Here is a 17,192-nt window from a genome sequence, read left to right as displayed (position 1 = left end):
AAGGACAAACCGCAAAGTCCCATCTTCAACAGCTCTACTTAATTCTGATGCCTTTCTTCTCTTATTTATTTTCTATTTATCTGATGTATAGCTTGTTTCTTGTCATTCACTCATATCTGTGACCTCATTTGGGGTTTTCTTAGAAAAGATACTGGTTTGATTTGCCATTTCCTCCTCTAACTCATTTTACAGATAAAGAAAGTGAGGCAAACAGAGAAAACGGACTTGCCCAGGATCACTCAGCTAGTGTCTGAGATTCAATCTGAACTCAGGAAGAAGAGTCTTTGTGACTCTAGACCAAACACTCTATCCGTTGTTCCATTGCTTGTGTCTACTATTCATTTGCTCGTTGTCTCCCCATCAGACTGTGAGCTCTTTGAGAGCAAGGACTGTCTTTTGCCTCTTTTTGTATCCCTAGTGCTTAGCATAGTGCCTGGTAAGTAGTATAATCCTAATAAATCCTTTTTGACTGACTGACACATTTAGAAGTAAAATTTCTGGGGCAAATGACTTGGAGAGATTGCTTTAAATTTGGGGCCAATTTCTCTAGATGACATTGGGACAATATGCCCCAAAGTGTGTGTGCATGTGGGGAGGAATGTTTTACTTCAGTTCCTGCTCTATCTTCTCAGTAAATATCTCTTTGTAAAAACTAATTGATAATGATTGGTCAAATTAAACTAGGTACTAATCACTGATTATTAATCACTAATCACTGGGGAGAATATCCTGGGATTGGAGTTTGAGCCAATAACACCAGAGAAAGACATCTCACAACCCTTCAGGGATATCCCTAGATTCCTGATGGGGAGATAATAACTTTGTTTAGGAAAGTGACTCATCAGTTTGTGTGAGTTAGGATGAGGATTTCCCAGAGTTTTACATGGGATACATACACGTAGAATCTGCATCTTCCCTTTTCTTAGTATAATTTTAATCTTTGGGACAAATTCAAATTATAGGTTCTAGAAATGTGAGAAACATGCCCCCAACTGTGAGAGACATGCTCACCCTAAACAAAGGACAATAACTTGTTGTGAAATCAGGAAAGCTTTTATTAATTTTTACTTATGGATAGCTCCTGAGGAGTGCTACAATTATTCAAACCAATGCAAGCCTTCTTATACTTCCATTTCAAATCTCCCACCTCCTCATTTATTGGCTAGGAGAAACCTCCTGAACACCTCACTTCATGTTCTCTCTGATAGACTTCCCCTCAAACAGCTTGTCAAGCCTGCACAAGTTTCTGACCTTTTATCTGACTATGCTACTCTGATTAACCGCTATCACATAAAGCTGGGAGGAGTTTTAACCCTGTGGAAACAGAACTCCTTCCTTCATTTCCCACAGGAGAAACCATGAGAAAAACCAAACCAAAACAAAACATAACACAAGAGAAAAGAGTCTGCTTCATTCTACTTTCTGATTCCATGGTTCTTTCTCCAGATGTGGATGGTATTTTGCCACAAGAGTCCTTTGGGATTGTTTTAGGTCCTTGCATTGCTGTGAAGGGCTAAGTCTATCAGAAACAGTCCTCGCACACTGTGGCTGTTACTCTGCACAACATCCTCCTGGCTCTGCTCACTTTACTCAGCATCAGTTCATAGAAGTCTTTCCAGGTTTTTCTGAAGTCCGACTGTTTGTCATTTCTTATAGCACAATCGTATTCCATTCCATTCATATACCACAACTTGTGCAGCTATTCCCCAATTGATAAATGGTCAAAGGACATGAACAGGCAGTTTTTAGGGGAAGAAATTAAAGTTATCTATAGTCATATGGAAAAACTCTCTAAATCACTATTGATTAGAGAGATACAAATCAAAACAGCTCTGAGGTACCACATCGCACCTATCAGATTGGCTAACATGAGAAGACAGAAAGATGACAAATGTTGGAGAAGTTGTGGGAGAGTTGGAACACTAATTCATCGTTGGTGGAGCTGTGAGCTGATCCAGCCATTCTGGAGAGCAATTTGGAACTATGCCCAATGGGCTACAAAAATGTGCATACCCTTTTACCTAGCAATATTGCTTCTAGGACTGTATTCCAAAGAGATCATAAAAATGGGAAAAGATCCCCAATGTAACAAAATATTTATAGCAACTCTTTTTGTGGTGGCCAAGAACTGGAAATCTATACCTGTTTTCTGAAGATCAACCTGGGTAAGTTCAGAGAATTTTGGCTTCTAGGTGAAATTATTCAATACTGTAATTCTTAAAGACCATATGTCTACAAAAATAAAGATAGGTTGCAATTGGTGATGGTGGAACAGATACCAATGAAATCACCACACTTGAAAATATTAAAATAAGTATCCCAGCTTTTAATATTATTCTCTATTCTCTTCCTCCCCTGATGTACAGTGTCCCTATATATAAACTATTAAATCTTAAAAATGCATGAAGATTTTGAGATACTCTGGATTGTTATGCTCAGTAGAAAATTATTAGGATATTCATGAAAGGAGAAAAACAATTCTTTTCTAGAAGTGTTTTGAGGACACAGTGGCCCTGTAATTTGACTTTACTATGCAGTGACCTCAGTGCAGTGAAATTGCATTGAGACCAGGCATTAGCTAAGGTTATCCAGGGCCAATGGAGTTGCCTGATTCAGAGTATCAATATTCGTTGGTGACAGAATGTATGTGGTTTTTGTGATGTGCTAGACTAGTTTCAAAAAAGCTCTTCTGTTCATTCTAATATATATGATAATACTGTACTTTAGTTATAGAGTAACTTTCATCCAAGGAGGAAAAAAATGCATTTTCAATATACCAGTTTCAAAAATAAGAACGCAGTTTTATATGAACACCCATAATGTTATTGAAAGTCTAATATGTGAGGAGCAAAGTACCAATATTTAAATTCTAAATCTGAATCTTGGTCCTTCTTACCAATCGATGCAAGCTAGAGTTCCTAGCATGCCTGTTTAGCAATTTAAAAATGTTACCTAGTAAGTGGTTGTAATAGCTTCTTGGTGGCATTTCAAAAGCACATTAAAAATATACAGTTTGAATTTCCATCCCTCTTCATCCCCTTGTGTTTCATTTCTAAGGAGCTAAGAGGTAATGAAGTAGAAATAAAGTTAGGCCCAACAAAAACAAAATAAAATGTTCCTCCTTTAAGAAAACAGTAGTTTTTTGTTTTGTTTTGTTTTGTTCTGTTTTGGGTCCAGGCTCCCATTCTTTGAGACCCTCCCTCTGCCTCTCTTACTATATTTTGTTATATTCTCACTTAGTACTAATTTTCTGTTTAGCTGCCCTCTTGTATTTGGTTTTCCTCTTTATATCTTCTTCTGTTTTATTCCCTGTTTCAGTTAGAATTGATTTCTGCGTTATGTTTTCTCCCTACTTCCAATTTTCCCTGTCTAATTTTCCTTGCCTACATTTTTTTCCATTCTATTATGGTTTCCCTTGGCCTTATATATCTTTTTATCTCATCCTCTGATTTATTGCTTATTTTCCCTACTCTTGCTGCAGTTTGTTTTCTTTTGCACTCTCCCCAATTTGTTCTAATTGCATTTCCATCTCCTTGTTTCTTCTTCATGCTTACCTTGGACAGTGTCCTCTTGCCTCCTTGATTCTCTCTTACATATGCTTAGTTACTTATTTCTGCCTTTGGCCTTCAGGTGAATATGAACTTTACAAACTGTTTCTATTAACATACATTGAAAAGCCTATTTTGGTCTTTGTGGAGTTGATACGTTTTCCTCTTCTGTGGAAGAGGAAAATCTTAAAAGGGGAGAACTGAAGGGCAATGGATTCTTGGCCATCTCAGCTTCCTTAAAAATCTGAGCCTTTATTACACAGGAGTTAAACACAAACTGTAAACATACCAGTTAACTAAAAGAATCCACATGGTCCCCAGATTAATATGCTTTTTTTTTTTTGTAAAGTTGGGGGCATTTGATTTTGAGTCTTAGTTTCTATCTCAGTTAAATTCAACCATCATTTATTAACCACCTAACATGTGGAGCACTGTGCTAGGTCCTGGAGGAGGGTTTCCTTAAATCTCTGTCCTTCATGGAGTTTTAGAACCAGTTACGAATACACAAATATTCTTACAGCTGCATAACCTGAGGTGAGAACAAAACACTATTTTAAGTCACAGAGGGTAGGCAGAAAAGGCTACCCAGAAGAGGTGGATATTGAGATAAGCTTTGAAGGATGTATAGAAATTCTGTAGCTTGGGGAATAGAAGGCATTCTAAACAGAGAGAAAAAAGTAATGGATATAGTAAAGCACAGGACACTTCAGGGAGATGACAGGTAGACCAGTTTGACTAGAGTATGTGAAGGGGAGTGTTACAAGAGAAGGTGGGACAGGTAACATTGTACAAGGTTGGGGGTTTGAATGCCAGGCAAAAGAGCTTGGACTTTATTGGGTAGGCAAGAGGAAGCCATTAAAAGATCCATGCAATAGAATGAGCAGCCTGTCAGAAGAGTGAAGAAAGAATGGTCTGCAGGAAAAAGAAAGTGGAGAAATGAAAATCTGTTAGAGACTGTTTGAGGTAATAATAAAGAAGGCGTAAAGTGAGGATAATGTCAATAGGAATAAAGAATAAGGAACACTTTCAAAGCCATTGCACTGGTAGAACTGACAGGACCGAACAGGACTGCCCTCAAGCCCAGGAAATCTGGAGGCCAACAGCAACAGCTTGTCAGAGCCCCAAAGACTTGGACATTGTCACTCAGAGATCCACCCAACATGGACATCATCACTAACCCCTGATTCTAGAATGGGCTGTGCCCCCTGGTGCCGGTAGCTGAAAGAGGAGGAAGCTGGATACCTGGGCTGCCTTGGGGCTTTTGACTTAGAACCTAGGGAGCTGCCATAATATTTGCCTCTAAGTTCTATTTGGTTTCCACTACCTTTGCCAGGAAAGCTCTCAGTTGGGGTGGGAAGAGAAGAGCTCCCTACCTGTACCTGGACCACTCTCTGCTATGACAGGGGTAGAAAGGAAGGATGAGGACGAGGATGAGGGTGAGGGAGCAGTTTCTGTGAGCACTGTAGTCACAGAATACCTTTCCAGAGCCTCGTAGAGACCTGTTCACAGCTGACCAGATCATGACACAGCAATTGGGTGGACATGAGACCACTCAGCAATCATTCTTTCCTACCCCTTTTTCCCCAAACATCACACCTGAGTCCTCTCAGAGCTATTCAGAGCCCCGCACATTTCAGACAGTATCCCACTGACAGGAACCCCATACTTGTAGCCCACCTAAGCATTAATGGACCACCCAATCCTCTTCTCTATCCCTTCTCCCCATCCATCACTTAGAAAAATGTCCAATTAGTGATATGGACCCCTGCATCTGACCACCAGGTTTTGGGATATTGGGAACTCCATGACCCACAGCAACTTTTTTGGGCCCCAAGGACCCAAAATGCCACCCACACCTATCATCCTCATAGATAACCCTGACCAAATCCATCACCATTAGAATTGATCCTACTCTCAATCTTAGCAGAAAATTTATATTCCTCAGGTGACTGAGGGAAGAAGACCTTACATACTATGGCCACCCCCTTGGGGCTTTTATCTTGGACCTCAGGTGATGACATCGATAGGTCTGCACTGACTTCCATCATCCATCCTCTGCCCTGCATCAAGGGAGGAACACTGCAACTGCACCCTGGAGATGGGGATATGAGGGTGAAGTGGGTGAATGAGATGGTCACTGCCCTCTGCCTGAACCCTTCATAGTGTTGCCCACCTGAATTAAATCTGGGATCTCCTCACTGCAGGTGGGAGTCTTCCCATTTCCTCCCCTCATTCCCCTGGAGGCAGACCTGAGACTAAGCAGCTGCTGATCGTACTTCCCTAGCCCCCTGCTGAGATTGATGTTCAACCTTCTTAGACACTATGAAGAATCTTCACATGCACTGATTAGACAATAAACAGATATGTAAATACCTCTTCTCTACAAATTATTCTAAGTCTTCCTCAAGAAATTGGTATACCTCATATGACTGCATGAATTTTGTAAATCATTTTAAAATCAAACTATTTAGATAGGAGTAAAAACTATTTATGGGTTTGAGGTGCCAAAGGTGCAGCACTACAACTGAGTAACTATTTGAAATGCACTTCTCCTCCTTCACTTAAATGTTTTTCTTTGTTAAATTAAGTGTTCAATGACAGTGGAGATGTTAAGGAAAAATGCCAGTGGTGTTAAAAAAAACCCCAGAAGACAACAATATAATTTAAGTTTTAAAAAAGAGAGAAAAGTAATGAAAGCTTTAACTGGGGGATGGCAGAAGGAATGATAAGGGAATGAATGAAGGAGAGATTGCAGAGATAGAATAGACAGGATATGGAGGCTGGGTGTATGTATATGTGAGATATGACAGAGAGGGAAAAGTCAAAGATGACTCCAAGGTTAGGGGCTTATGTGACTGAAAATTCTAGTATTTCAGTCCTATAGTTCAGCTAAGTCCCCTTTTTCTTCTTTGCCTCTAGCACAGTATGAATAATTCCTTTGTTTCCCTCTGCTATCTCCCACCACACAATATATTTACAGAGTTATTGTGCCCCCTGCATAAGCATCAATTCGGGAAACTAAAAAGATGAAGATCCTTCAATCTATCCATGTAAATGACATTCAAGGAGAAACAGAAACAAACTAATCTCTCTCGTCTAACACAATGAAAAATCACAAAAACTGAGTGTAATGCTAAACTGAGAAAGTTTGCATTTTTTATTATCTGCCCAAAAGCCACAAGGGTACCAAGCATTGAACATTCCTCTTCTCGTCTTTCACTCTCATGAGCCTCACAAAATCACACCTTCCTGCTCATGAAACTCTTGGAAGTTAGTAATGAATTGATAATTGGATAAAACTAATCATTGTATTTAGATTTGCAGCTGTAGTCTATGAAGGGAGAAAAAAACCCAACCATCATGGCTACTATTATTTTGCTGTCGTGTGTATGTGTGAGTGTGTGTGGCCTTCCTTCTTGGACAGGCATTGACTTTGACCACCCAGCCAGTGACCAAGGCCTAGAGGGCATTCCTAGGGATGGAAAGGAATGAAAACAACAGAACATATAAGCAGGTATGAACAGGATTTGTTTGGAAACAGTTACCTTCTCTTGAAACTTTTCTTGGAATGTCTTATAACATCCTCTCGATGGTTCCACCTTCACCCCTGTAGTCTGGGCATTCATCATAGTCTTCTAGCTGGCCCCATGAAATATTCTCCCCTCTCTTCCTAAATAGCAATCAGTTTAAACTTCAATTCTATGTAATTTAACAAACATTTTTAGTTACTTCCTACTTTAATGACTTTTAGTTACTTTTTAGTCACAAACATTTTTAGTTACTTACTTTAGTTAGATGTTATTTTAGTGACATCCTTTAGCTGCTAAACTTTAGCATGCAAAGTTCTGATGAGCTCAAAGTTCCTTTCGGCTTTGTGAAAAACAAGTATTTTTCCCTTGTATTTAATGAGGAGTTATTGTGTTAGGACCAAGGTTTTTCCCCTTTTCTGTTTCCTCATCGAGAAACCCACCAGTGTGGTGGAGAATCTCTTAAAGATTTACCCAGCCCAAGATCTAATCAGAGTCAAAGAAATTCGAAGTTTGGGCCAATGGGAGCATTCCTGCTCACTGCATTTGCTCAGACAGGTCTGGGAAGTGTTGATTTTTCCTTTCGTCAGGCAGATGATATAGAAATTAATGCCTCTTTGATTAAGATTTAGGTGCTCCAAGTCGTCTTATCCCAAGACTCTCATTGCAAAATTCATTTTCTCATCAATTGTTAACCAATCAGAATTGATTGTCACTCCTCAGGAACACCTCCTCTTTGAAGGGCATATAAACTGTGAGCCCACCACCGTAAGGAGTCTTGGTCTGAGGGAGATGGCCAAGTGACCATCCTTTTATTAATAAATGTGCTGACCTTATTAATAAAATGATCAAATCACCCCAAAATTATGTCTCTCAGATCATAGTTTTGTTTGACTTTATATGTGTGTGTGTGTGTGTGTGTGTGTGTGTGTGTGTGTGTATGTATGTATATGTTGAGTTTGAGGTACTAGAGAGATTACTCCTGGAGAGGGTTAAAAATAAGCGACCTGAATTCCTTGGGGAAGCTACAGGTTAGGATAACAGATGTGTAATCATCTAGCTAGAAGTGAGGAGTGGAAGAAAAAGAGACAAAGGCTGAGGATAGACCTTGAGGTAGGGAGTGCATCTAGCTGTCTCCCTTTTCTGAGCTCCTTGGAAATTGTCAGTCTATATCACAAAATGTAGCAGTTAATTCTATATTGTATTGCACATCCATGTAATTTTCTGTATATCATTATCTTGTCTAATCTCTTTAAGACAGAAAGCCCTTTAAGGGCAGGAATGATTGATTATCTAATATAGCACCTAGCTCAGTAATGGTTACACTGTAGGTTGCTTAACAACTCTTTGCTGGCTGAATGATTGATTTTAGATCATGTGTCTGTGTACCAGGACTGGCATTTTTAATTCCTAGCTCCAGAAGTCTGAAAGCATCAAAATATCTCTTCAAGGGAAACAATTTTCTTTTTTCTAACCATACTCAAGGCTTGTATATCATCTGGCATACGGGCTAGAAGAAACTGCTGAGACTTAGACATTCAAGGTATACACCTCTTCCTCCTTGTATTCATCCATGCAATGGTTTACTGAGCTCATTGGTAGGGAGGCCTGACCTCTCTTTGTGCGTTTAGTCTCCTCACTCTCCAATTTTTTGGTTCATTACCAAAATGGTTTGGTTCATGAGGGACCATTTTATTTTTTGTTCTAGGTTCCAAAAGGAGAATCAGTTTAAAAAAGTACCCAGTGTACAAACATGAATTGGGAATGGGACAGGTAGTTGACAATGGCATGGTAAAAAGATAACATAGAGATAATAAATAGAACATAGTATACATTAACAGAGTGATTTAAACAAGATTCGGAAACTCAAATCGGTTACAGTCTGGCAGGAGGCCAATCAGCAATTTGAAACCTCACCTATGCTCTGGGTATTGTCCAGTCAAATAGACAATCATTTCATTTTCATCTTCTTTCTGGTAACTGGATTCTTGTGGCAACTTTTCCTTTGGTGCTGCTTAGGTAACCTCTTCTGATGGTTGTTGAACTGTCTGATGCAGGCACTCTTTCCTCCCCCACCTCATGGGCAGGTCAGTCATTGGCCATCTGGGGGTCAACATACTGCTGCTAGGGTCTCAGAGCTCCAGGCCTTTGAAGTTGTCACAAGGCTCTACAAAAGGAAAAGGAGGAGGCAGCCCCATCCCAGGCACAGGCTTGCCTAAGCAAGATGTGAGATCATGGATTATGGCCAGGTGGGACAAAAGGTAAACTCCCCTGCCCCACTATATATGCACCCTCCAAACAACTCAGAGAAACATCTTCACTATGAGTTCTCCCTTTAGTGTATCCTCAGAGTTCTAGCTCAGGACTCAGTCAACCCAGGATTCAACCCAGTAATGAGCTATACATGTAATGTATGTAATGATCCCACCCCCTAAGCTTCCATGTGGTCATCTGGAATAGTGACTAAGTATACTCTAAAAGGGAGAAAGGAGGAGGGTGCACAAAGTGTTGTTTTTTTATACAAGGCATTAAACCTACAATAAACAAATTTAACTTCTATTTTCTCTCAGAATTACTAATGCATCTCCTCCTTCTGAGTCAGAGTTATAGTGAAGAAAAAGTTAAAAAATCATTTTCATAGGTAACATAACCATTTAACAGAACACATATGTTAAGGGCTTTATCAGTGGGTGGAGAAAACAAAGAACTAAGACAAATAGCAACTCTTCCTCTTTGCCTTCACTTTGGGGGAGTCAATTGGCATGGCAATTTATATTTATGAAAAATGTGTGAACTTGACTATTTTCTTGCCACATGTAGATTGGCTGAAGGAACTGGAGAAGTCTGGTAAGGATAAATGCTAGATATTGTCAGATATCTGAAGCTCTGTCTCTTTGGGGCTCTTTTCACTTAAGACCACAGATGTAAGACTTGAAGGGACATTAGTGGTCATCTGGATCAACCCCTTGTTTGAAGGTTGTGGGAACTGAAACCCAGAGGGCTGTGATTTGTCTAAGATCGTGAGTCATATATTGTTCTAAATTCAGAATTCTTTCCACTGCCATCTCCCCATTCTATCTCACCAGATCCTAGAGGGCAGACATAGGAGCAGCATATAGAAGTTACAAAAAGACAGATTTTAGCATGATATAAGGAGGGAAAACGGCAAAAATTAGAAATTATAAGGGGGGTAGGGTAGAGAGAGGGAGAGAGAAAAGGAGAGAGACAGGGAATAGAGAGAAAGGAAAGAGAGGGAAGTGAGGAGGAGAGAGGGAAATTGGCTAGAGACATTCGTATGAGGTTTGTATGAGGGTAGGGTCACTTTCAACCTCTCTAAGTAAGCCTGTTTCCTCATCTGAAAAGTTAGGTCAATAATGTTTGCAGTATCTGCCTCACAGGATGGTGTGAGAAAAATTGTTTGTATGGATGTGAGGAAATTACCATGGAAATATGAGTTGTTATTATTGTTGAGTTCAGAAATGGATTCTAAGAATGGCCAATCTTGGTCCCAGACGGTAAATGATGAAACACCTTTTGCTTCTCTTGGGAGAGAAGCGGCGGGGCGGGGTGGGGGAGTGGGGCGTGGGCTATAAGACTGAAATATTACAAATGTGAGAAGCAGCTATTGTTGCTTTTAATTACCAATTTTTCTTTGTTATGAAGGAGGATTCTGGGAGAGGGGGCTGCGTATTGGGAAATGAGCGGTGTGAAAAACAAAAGGCACAAATTGCAGGTTATAAATAAAAATAGATAGATGATGAAGGTAGGAGGAGTTTGGGATTTGTTTGCCAGTTTCTCTCTTCTCACTTTCCCTCTCTAGCTTTTTAAATAGGAAATAACCTTGCTTTCTTTCCAACCCACATTCTTTTAAAGGGACTTTCTCCTTTGTTTTCAGGTAACAAATATTTATTGACTTTTCAATGTTGTTAATTCATAAATAGGTCCTTAATAAAATTGTATTGTCTGTCCTTGATTTCAAGTCTCCAAACAGTCCAGGACGGTAGCTGTCCAACCCAGCTCCCAGCACTGGGCCACATGGATAAAAGGGCTCAAAAATACTGTTGATGAGAAAAGACGAGGCAGATTGAGGAGGCAAGACTTAAAAGTGATGAGGACACTGCCTTTAAACTGTCATTTGTACTTCCCACTCAGCCTTTAATGAACATATCTTTAGCTTGCCCAGGCATCAGCTTTATCATACGTTGCCTTTCATATGACACCATCTTCAGGTCTGCAAATCAACAATGAATATCATCAGCTTCGGTTGACCAGAGCTATAATTGGGTCATTCTCACTGACCTCCTCTCTGTAATTAAGGTTGACTATCCAACGACCTTGTTTGGTTCTTGCCTACTTTAAAATACATGTATGTCGTCCTTCCTCTGGATTTCTCCTGTAAGTTTCAAAAGCTCTCCTTTTAATGTGTAGTAGGTTAGTTCCGAGCTCATATTGATCTGATCAGCCGCAGTTGGACACACTGTAACTTGACTGGCATAGTGATGTCATTTTGGTTCTCTTTGAGAATGAAGGACAACAGCCAACCAGGTTAAGTTCAAACGCAAATACCTGACAATAATATCTAGCATTTCTTCAGCATTTTATGATTTGTAAAGTGTTTTATATCCATTATCTCACTTGATCCTCACAACAAACCTGTAAGGTAGGTGCGATTATTACCATCACTATTTTACAATTGTAATGGGAAGCTAGTATTGGGCAATGAGAGCAAGTCCTTATGGGAGACGGTTAGGGTAAGGACTTTCAGAGGATCTCTATTGGCTGTGTTGTCATTGTTATTTAGTCATTTCAGTCATGCCCAACTTCTTTAATTATTCCTGGGGGAGTCACCATTCTTCCAGTCAAGTAGGTTTATAACTGTGGCTTGTGACTTGTTCCGTTATTTCAGTAATATCCAGCTCTTCATGACCCCATTTGGGGTTTTCTTGGCAAAGATACTCAAGTAGGTTGCCATCTCCTTCTGCAGCTCATTTTTGCATATGAGGAAACTGAGGTAAACAGAATTAAGTGACTTGCTGAGGATCACACAGCTAGTATCTGTGTCAGATGCAGAAGTGTCTGAGGCCAGATTTGAACTCATAAGTATGAATCTTCCTGATTCCAAGCCGTACTCTATGCATGGCACCACCTAGCTCTCCTGCCTGTGTAAAGTAAACATTGAGGAAACTGGGCCTGAGAGAGAAAGTGACATGCCCTGTGTCACAGTGAGTCTCAGGTAGATTTTGAACTCAGATCTTCTTGAATACAAGTCTAGCACTCTGGTGACTGTACCACATAGCTGTCTTAACTACTATGAGTGTACTCTGATAGGGCATGATTGAACACTGTCAAATCTTGACCAATGGAGCAGACATTTTCCTATTTGAGAAAACTTAAAAAGCAATAGAACTTATTAGAACTTAGTTATTTTATCTGCAAAAAGAATCAACTTCAATTTATTTGTACCCGTATCACTCAGATAAATAGCTCTGACAGAGGAGAAAATGTAAGAACAAGTTCAAATCTGTAATCCTATGAACAGTAAACAAAGCATAGTTCAATGGACATACAGGCACGTAGCTATATCATATTTAAGTGACAATTAAAAAGCTTGTACTTTTGGGTAGTTCTGATATCCCACTATCCCCCAATTAAACCTTTACTAAAGACAATCTATTTTCCTCATTATTCCCTTAATATGCCTAGAATATTTTCTTTCTCCCTCTCCACTTTCCTGAGTTCTGTCTTACTTTTGAAGTCCAGCTCAAATCCAAGTTCCTTCTATAAGATAAACTCTATTATCTCAGACGTTGGCATCCTTTCTAACCTCTGAATTCCTATAACATTTTATACCTGTCCCACACACATTGTGTTACTGGGAAAGCCAGAGGAAAGGTTCAGAGAAAATCAAAAACTATATCGAATTCCAGAGGACATCAGAAATTCTCTGGTTTTCAAGGACCTGCACAATTTGGTTTGACTCTTGTCTACCGTACATATACATAAACAGAACGTTTTCTGTCCCTCAAATTCACATTTCTTCGTCACCTCTAAACCTTTGATCCTGTAGTTCACCCTGCCTGGTATCTTGTCCCTCATCCTCTTCTACTGCATTCTTCCCTATCTTTTAGGACCGAGTCCAAGTGCTGCCAAGTTTCTTAAGACTGGGGAACCCGTCTTAGTCATTTTGGAATCTCCTTCAGCTCCTAGCACAATATTTTACACACAAAAGGTGTTTAATAGATGTTTCTTGAATTAAAACCAATTGAATCAACATAAGTTATGTTAGTTTCATTTTTTATCTTTTAATAGGCTCTACGTGCCAGTTTCAACCACGGTATATGTCCTTTGACGATGGGAACCATATGTGTCATAGTAGGTGCTTATTAAATATTCATTATTGTTAATGTTATTATCAGCAAGTTGAAAAAACATTTTAGCTCTACTGTAATCCACATTTTCTATCTCCCCAGTTCTGCTCTCAAGCCTTATCATGGTTTGTGAAGGCTGTGTCAGAAAAGAGCAAGCTTGGACTCATACTACCAAGTGAGGAAAGCTCTGAGGATTAGTCTGTAATACACAGTGCTGTCTGCCAGGTGAGGACTAGACTGGATAAGGCTCATCACACCATTTAGCATGGAGTGCTGAATTTAGGGGCCATAGCAACTAAAACATAGAGGGATTTCAGCTGTGCATTACCTCTGAAGCAGCAGCTTCATCCTTCATCTTCTCTCCTTACACAGCTACTAGCCCTTTTAAGACTGTCATCACCATTCACCTAATATGAGCACCCTATTCATTCAGGTTCAGTTTCAGGATGAAATTAGACCTGCCTGAGTAATTGAACAGTTAACATCCTCCTGTGAAGGATGGATTGAAAGGGGGACGCTTGGAGGAAGGGAGACCAAAGAGAGGGCTCTTGCCATAATCCAGATGAGAGATAATGAGGGCCTGCTCCAGGACAGTGGCTGCATGAGTAAAGAGGAGGATGGATATTAGAGATGTTATGGTGGTATAGTTAATAGGACTTGACAACTGACTGGATACAGGGGGAAGGGGGATGGTGAGTGAGAGCAAAGTTATTCAAAGGTCGTAAACTAGGATATCCAGAAGAACAGTGTGCCCTCAGTAGAAATAGGGAAATGGGGAGGGGAGCATTTAGACGGAATAACAATGAGGTCAATCTAGGTTGTGGTGAGTTCGAGATATTTATGGAAACTCAGATGCAGAAGTACAACAAATAGTTGGAGATGCTAGACCAGAGTTCAGGAAACAGATGGAGGCTGGATATGTAGAGATGAAAACTGAAACTATGAAAGTTGATGAAATCACCAAGAGAAAAAGATACATACCCCATATCCATGAAGTTGTTCAGTTGTATCTGACTCTTTGTGACCCTGTGGACCAATAGCACGGCAATGTGGTCCATGGGGTTTTCTTGACAAAGATACCAGAGTAGTTTGTCATTTCCTTCTCCAGAGGCCTGAGACAAACAGAGGTTAAATGACTTGCCCAAGGTCACACAACTAATAAGTGTGTAAGGTCAGATTTAAACTCAGGTCTTCTGACTCTACGTCCAGTTTTTTATCTGCCAGGTCACCTAGCTGCCTCCAGGGAGTACAGCCACAAAAAGAGGTAGGGACGTGAATGATGATGTAATGAGAAACTAAGAAGTGTTGGTCATATAGGTAAGAGAGTATATCTAAGAGGAGAGAACGATCATCAGTGCCAATCACTGGAGAGGTAAAAAAGGATGAGGACTGAGAAAAGGCCATTTTATTTAGCAATAAAGGGACACATTGATGACCTTGAAAAGAGTTGTTTCTGTTAAATTACTGGATTATAAGACAGTTTGCAAAGGTTTAGAAGGGAATGGGGAGTGAGAAAGTAGAGTCAAGAATTGTAAACAGCTTTTTCTTAAAAAAATTAACTTCCTGTGTTCTCACATCCCCTACATTATCCTATATACTTCTTCCCTACTCCCTCTCAGAGAACCATCCCTTCCAACAAAGAATAAAGAATTGAAAATAGTTTAGCCAAACAAACCAAAATATTTAAAAAGTATGATCTATCCCTCTGGTCCCCCATCCTTGTAGAAGGCAGGAGGTGCCTTCTAATATATTTTCTTTGAGTCCAAGCTTGGTCCTTATAATTTTGTAGTGTGTTTTTCAAGGTTTTCTTTGTTCTTCTTAAATCTTCTACTGTCATAGTCATTGTATAAAGACTATTTTGCTGGTTTGGGAGTTTGCACCCGTTCACATATCTTCCTGTGATTTTCTCTGTTCATCGTTGTCATTTTTATAGAACAGTAACATTCAATTACATTCATATATCACAATTTGTTTAGCTATTCTCTGGTTGATGAATATCAAGTTCTTTGCTATCACAAAGGTACTGCTTTAAATATTTTGACTTAGGTGGGACTTTTTTTTGTCATTAATTTCTTGGGATATATGCCTAGTTTTGGGATTCATTGGTTAAAGGATATGAGTATTTTAGTCGCTTTCTTCACATTCTTTTTGGAAAATTTATTTGATTTTCAATTCATGGAACAAAACTAGCATTTCCAAAACTTAGTCCAGTAAAAAAAAAGATTGCACGTGAAACTGCAAATTTGCCACATACAACTTGCAATTCCTTCTAAATAGACAACAGTTATCATGAAATTTCTTTTTACCCCTTTTTCTTCCTTTCTGGCTATAGATAGTACCTGTCTTCATAGGTCCTTTATTTTTAATTTGTGTATTTATAATAGTCAAAATGACTCAGTTGCTCAAAATCTTTCTTAAAACAAGATTGCTATTGTTTTATATAATGTTCTCTTGGCTCTGCTCACTTGGCTCCTCATTTCATGCAAGTCTTTCCAGGTTTTTCTAAAACCACTGAGCTCATCCTTTCATATAGCACAGTAGTATTCCATTGCAACTATACACCACAATTTGTTCAGCCACTGCCCAACTGATGGGGATTCCTGCTATGTCTAGCTCTTTGTCATCACAAAGAGAACTTCTATAAATATCTCATTTGCATTCAAAGTTATAATCACTATGTATGAATTTCCCTCCATTTTATTTCTACTAATCATTTTCTTTGTCAGTCTCTCTTTTTTATCCTGTCCTTATCTTCTCCTCCCCACCTTCCCACCCCGCTACTTCACCCACCCTTTAAGAGCACATAATTCTAAACTACTTTCCAGAAAGCCTGGAACAACTCACAGCCCATCAACACTGCATTAGTGCCCTTGTCTTCCCACAACCCCTCAAATCTTTTCCGTCTTTGTTGTCTTTGCCACTTTTCTGGGTGGTAAATGAAACATCAGAATGATTTTTGTTTCTATTTGTCTTATTGCTAGAGATCTGGAACATTTTTTCTTAGGGCTGTTGTTAATGGTTTTCCATTCTTTTGAGTACTGTTGGTGAATATCTTTTGACCACTTATTTATTAGGGAAAGGCTTTTGATAATTTTTCTTGTTTTGAAACTTGTCATTGAGAGATATAAGAAATATTAGATGATATCTTGAAAGAATGTTAGGTCAGATGAAGGTTTTGGGGTTTTTTGTTTTTGTTTTAAGTATGATGATCTGGAAATGTTTTCATGCAGCATGGGATAATCTAGTGAATAAACAGAGTTTAAGATGATAGAGAGATGATGATAGAACGGACAAACTCCTGAATGTAGTGGGAGAATATAGGATCAAGGACACCTATAGAAGGGTTGGCTTTGACAAGGAGAAGGGCTCCCTCTTCCACTGAGATTGTTGCAAAGGAGGATTGAGGGAACGCTGCTAAGGGAATTTAAAGCAGAAAAGTAGAAATAAGAAGGAACTCCTGATCAATGATCTCAATTTTTTTTCAATATATCTGCTGAGAGGCAGCAGACAGGAGTTAACCCTAGATTGCATAAGGAAAGGATGTAAAGTTCTGTGATCATGGGTAAGTCATTCAACCTCTGAGCTCAGTTTTTTAGTCTGGAAAGTTATTATAGTAATAACTGTAGTACTTACCTTGCTAATATAGTTGTACCATCCCATTGTATGGGACTACTTGCCCAGTTCCCACTATTATTGGCAAGCCAGGCCCCCAGAGCACCAGTTGCTACTATTATCTCCAGATTTTATGA

The 17,192-nt window shown here is 39.4% G+C and overlaps 1 long non-coding RNA gene across 1 annotated transcript in view; it reads left to right on the top strand.

Annotated features, from left to right (window-relative positions):
* Nucleotides 1-13,448, top strand: part of LOC140503121 (uncharacterized) — an 84,490-nt gene extending 71,042 nt beyond the window's left edge. Inside the window, exon 4 of the long non-coding RNA XR_011966708.1 lies at nt 13,385-13,448. This is a non-coding gene — a long non-coding RNA (uncharacterized lncRNA). The remainder of the gene's footprint in view (nt 1-13,384) is intronic.
* The last annotated feature ends 3,744 nt before the right edge of the window (nt 13,449-17,192 follow it).

This window comes from Notamacropus eugenii, chromosome 5 (genome assembly GCF_028372415.1).
Source record: "Notamacropus eugenii isolate mMacEug1 chromosome 5, mMacEug1.pri_v2, whole genome shotgun sequence".
Lineage (NCBI taxonomy): Eukaryota > Metazoa > Chordata > Mammalia > Diprotodontia > Macropodidae > Notamacropus > Notamacropus eugenii.
The sequence above is the reverse complement of the archived record's forward strand: the minus strand, read 5'-3'. Positions and strand labels throughout refer to the sequence as shown.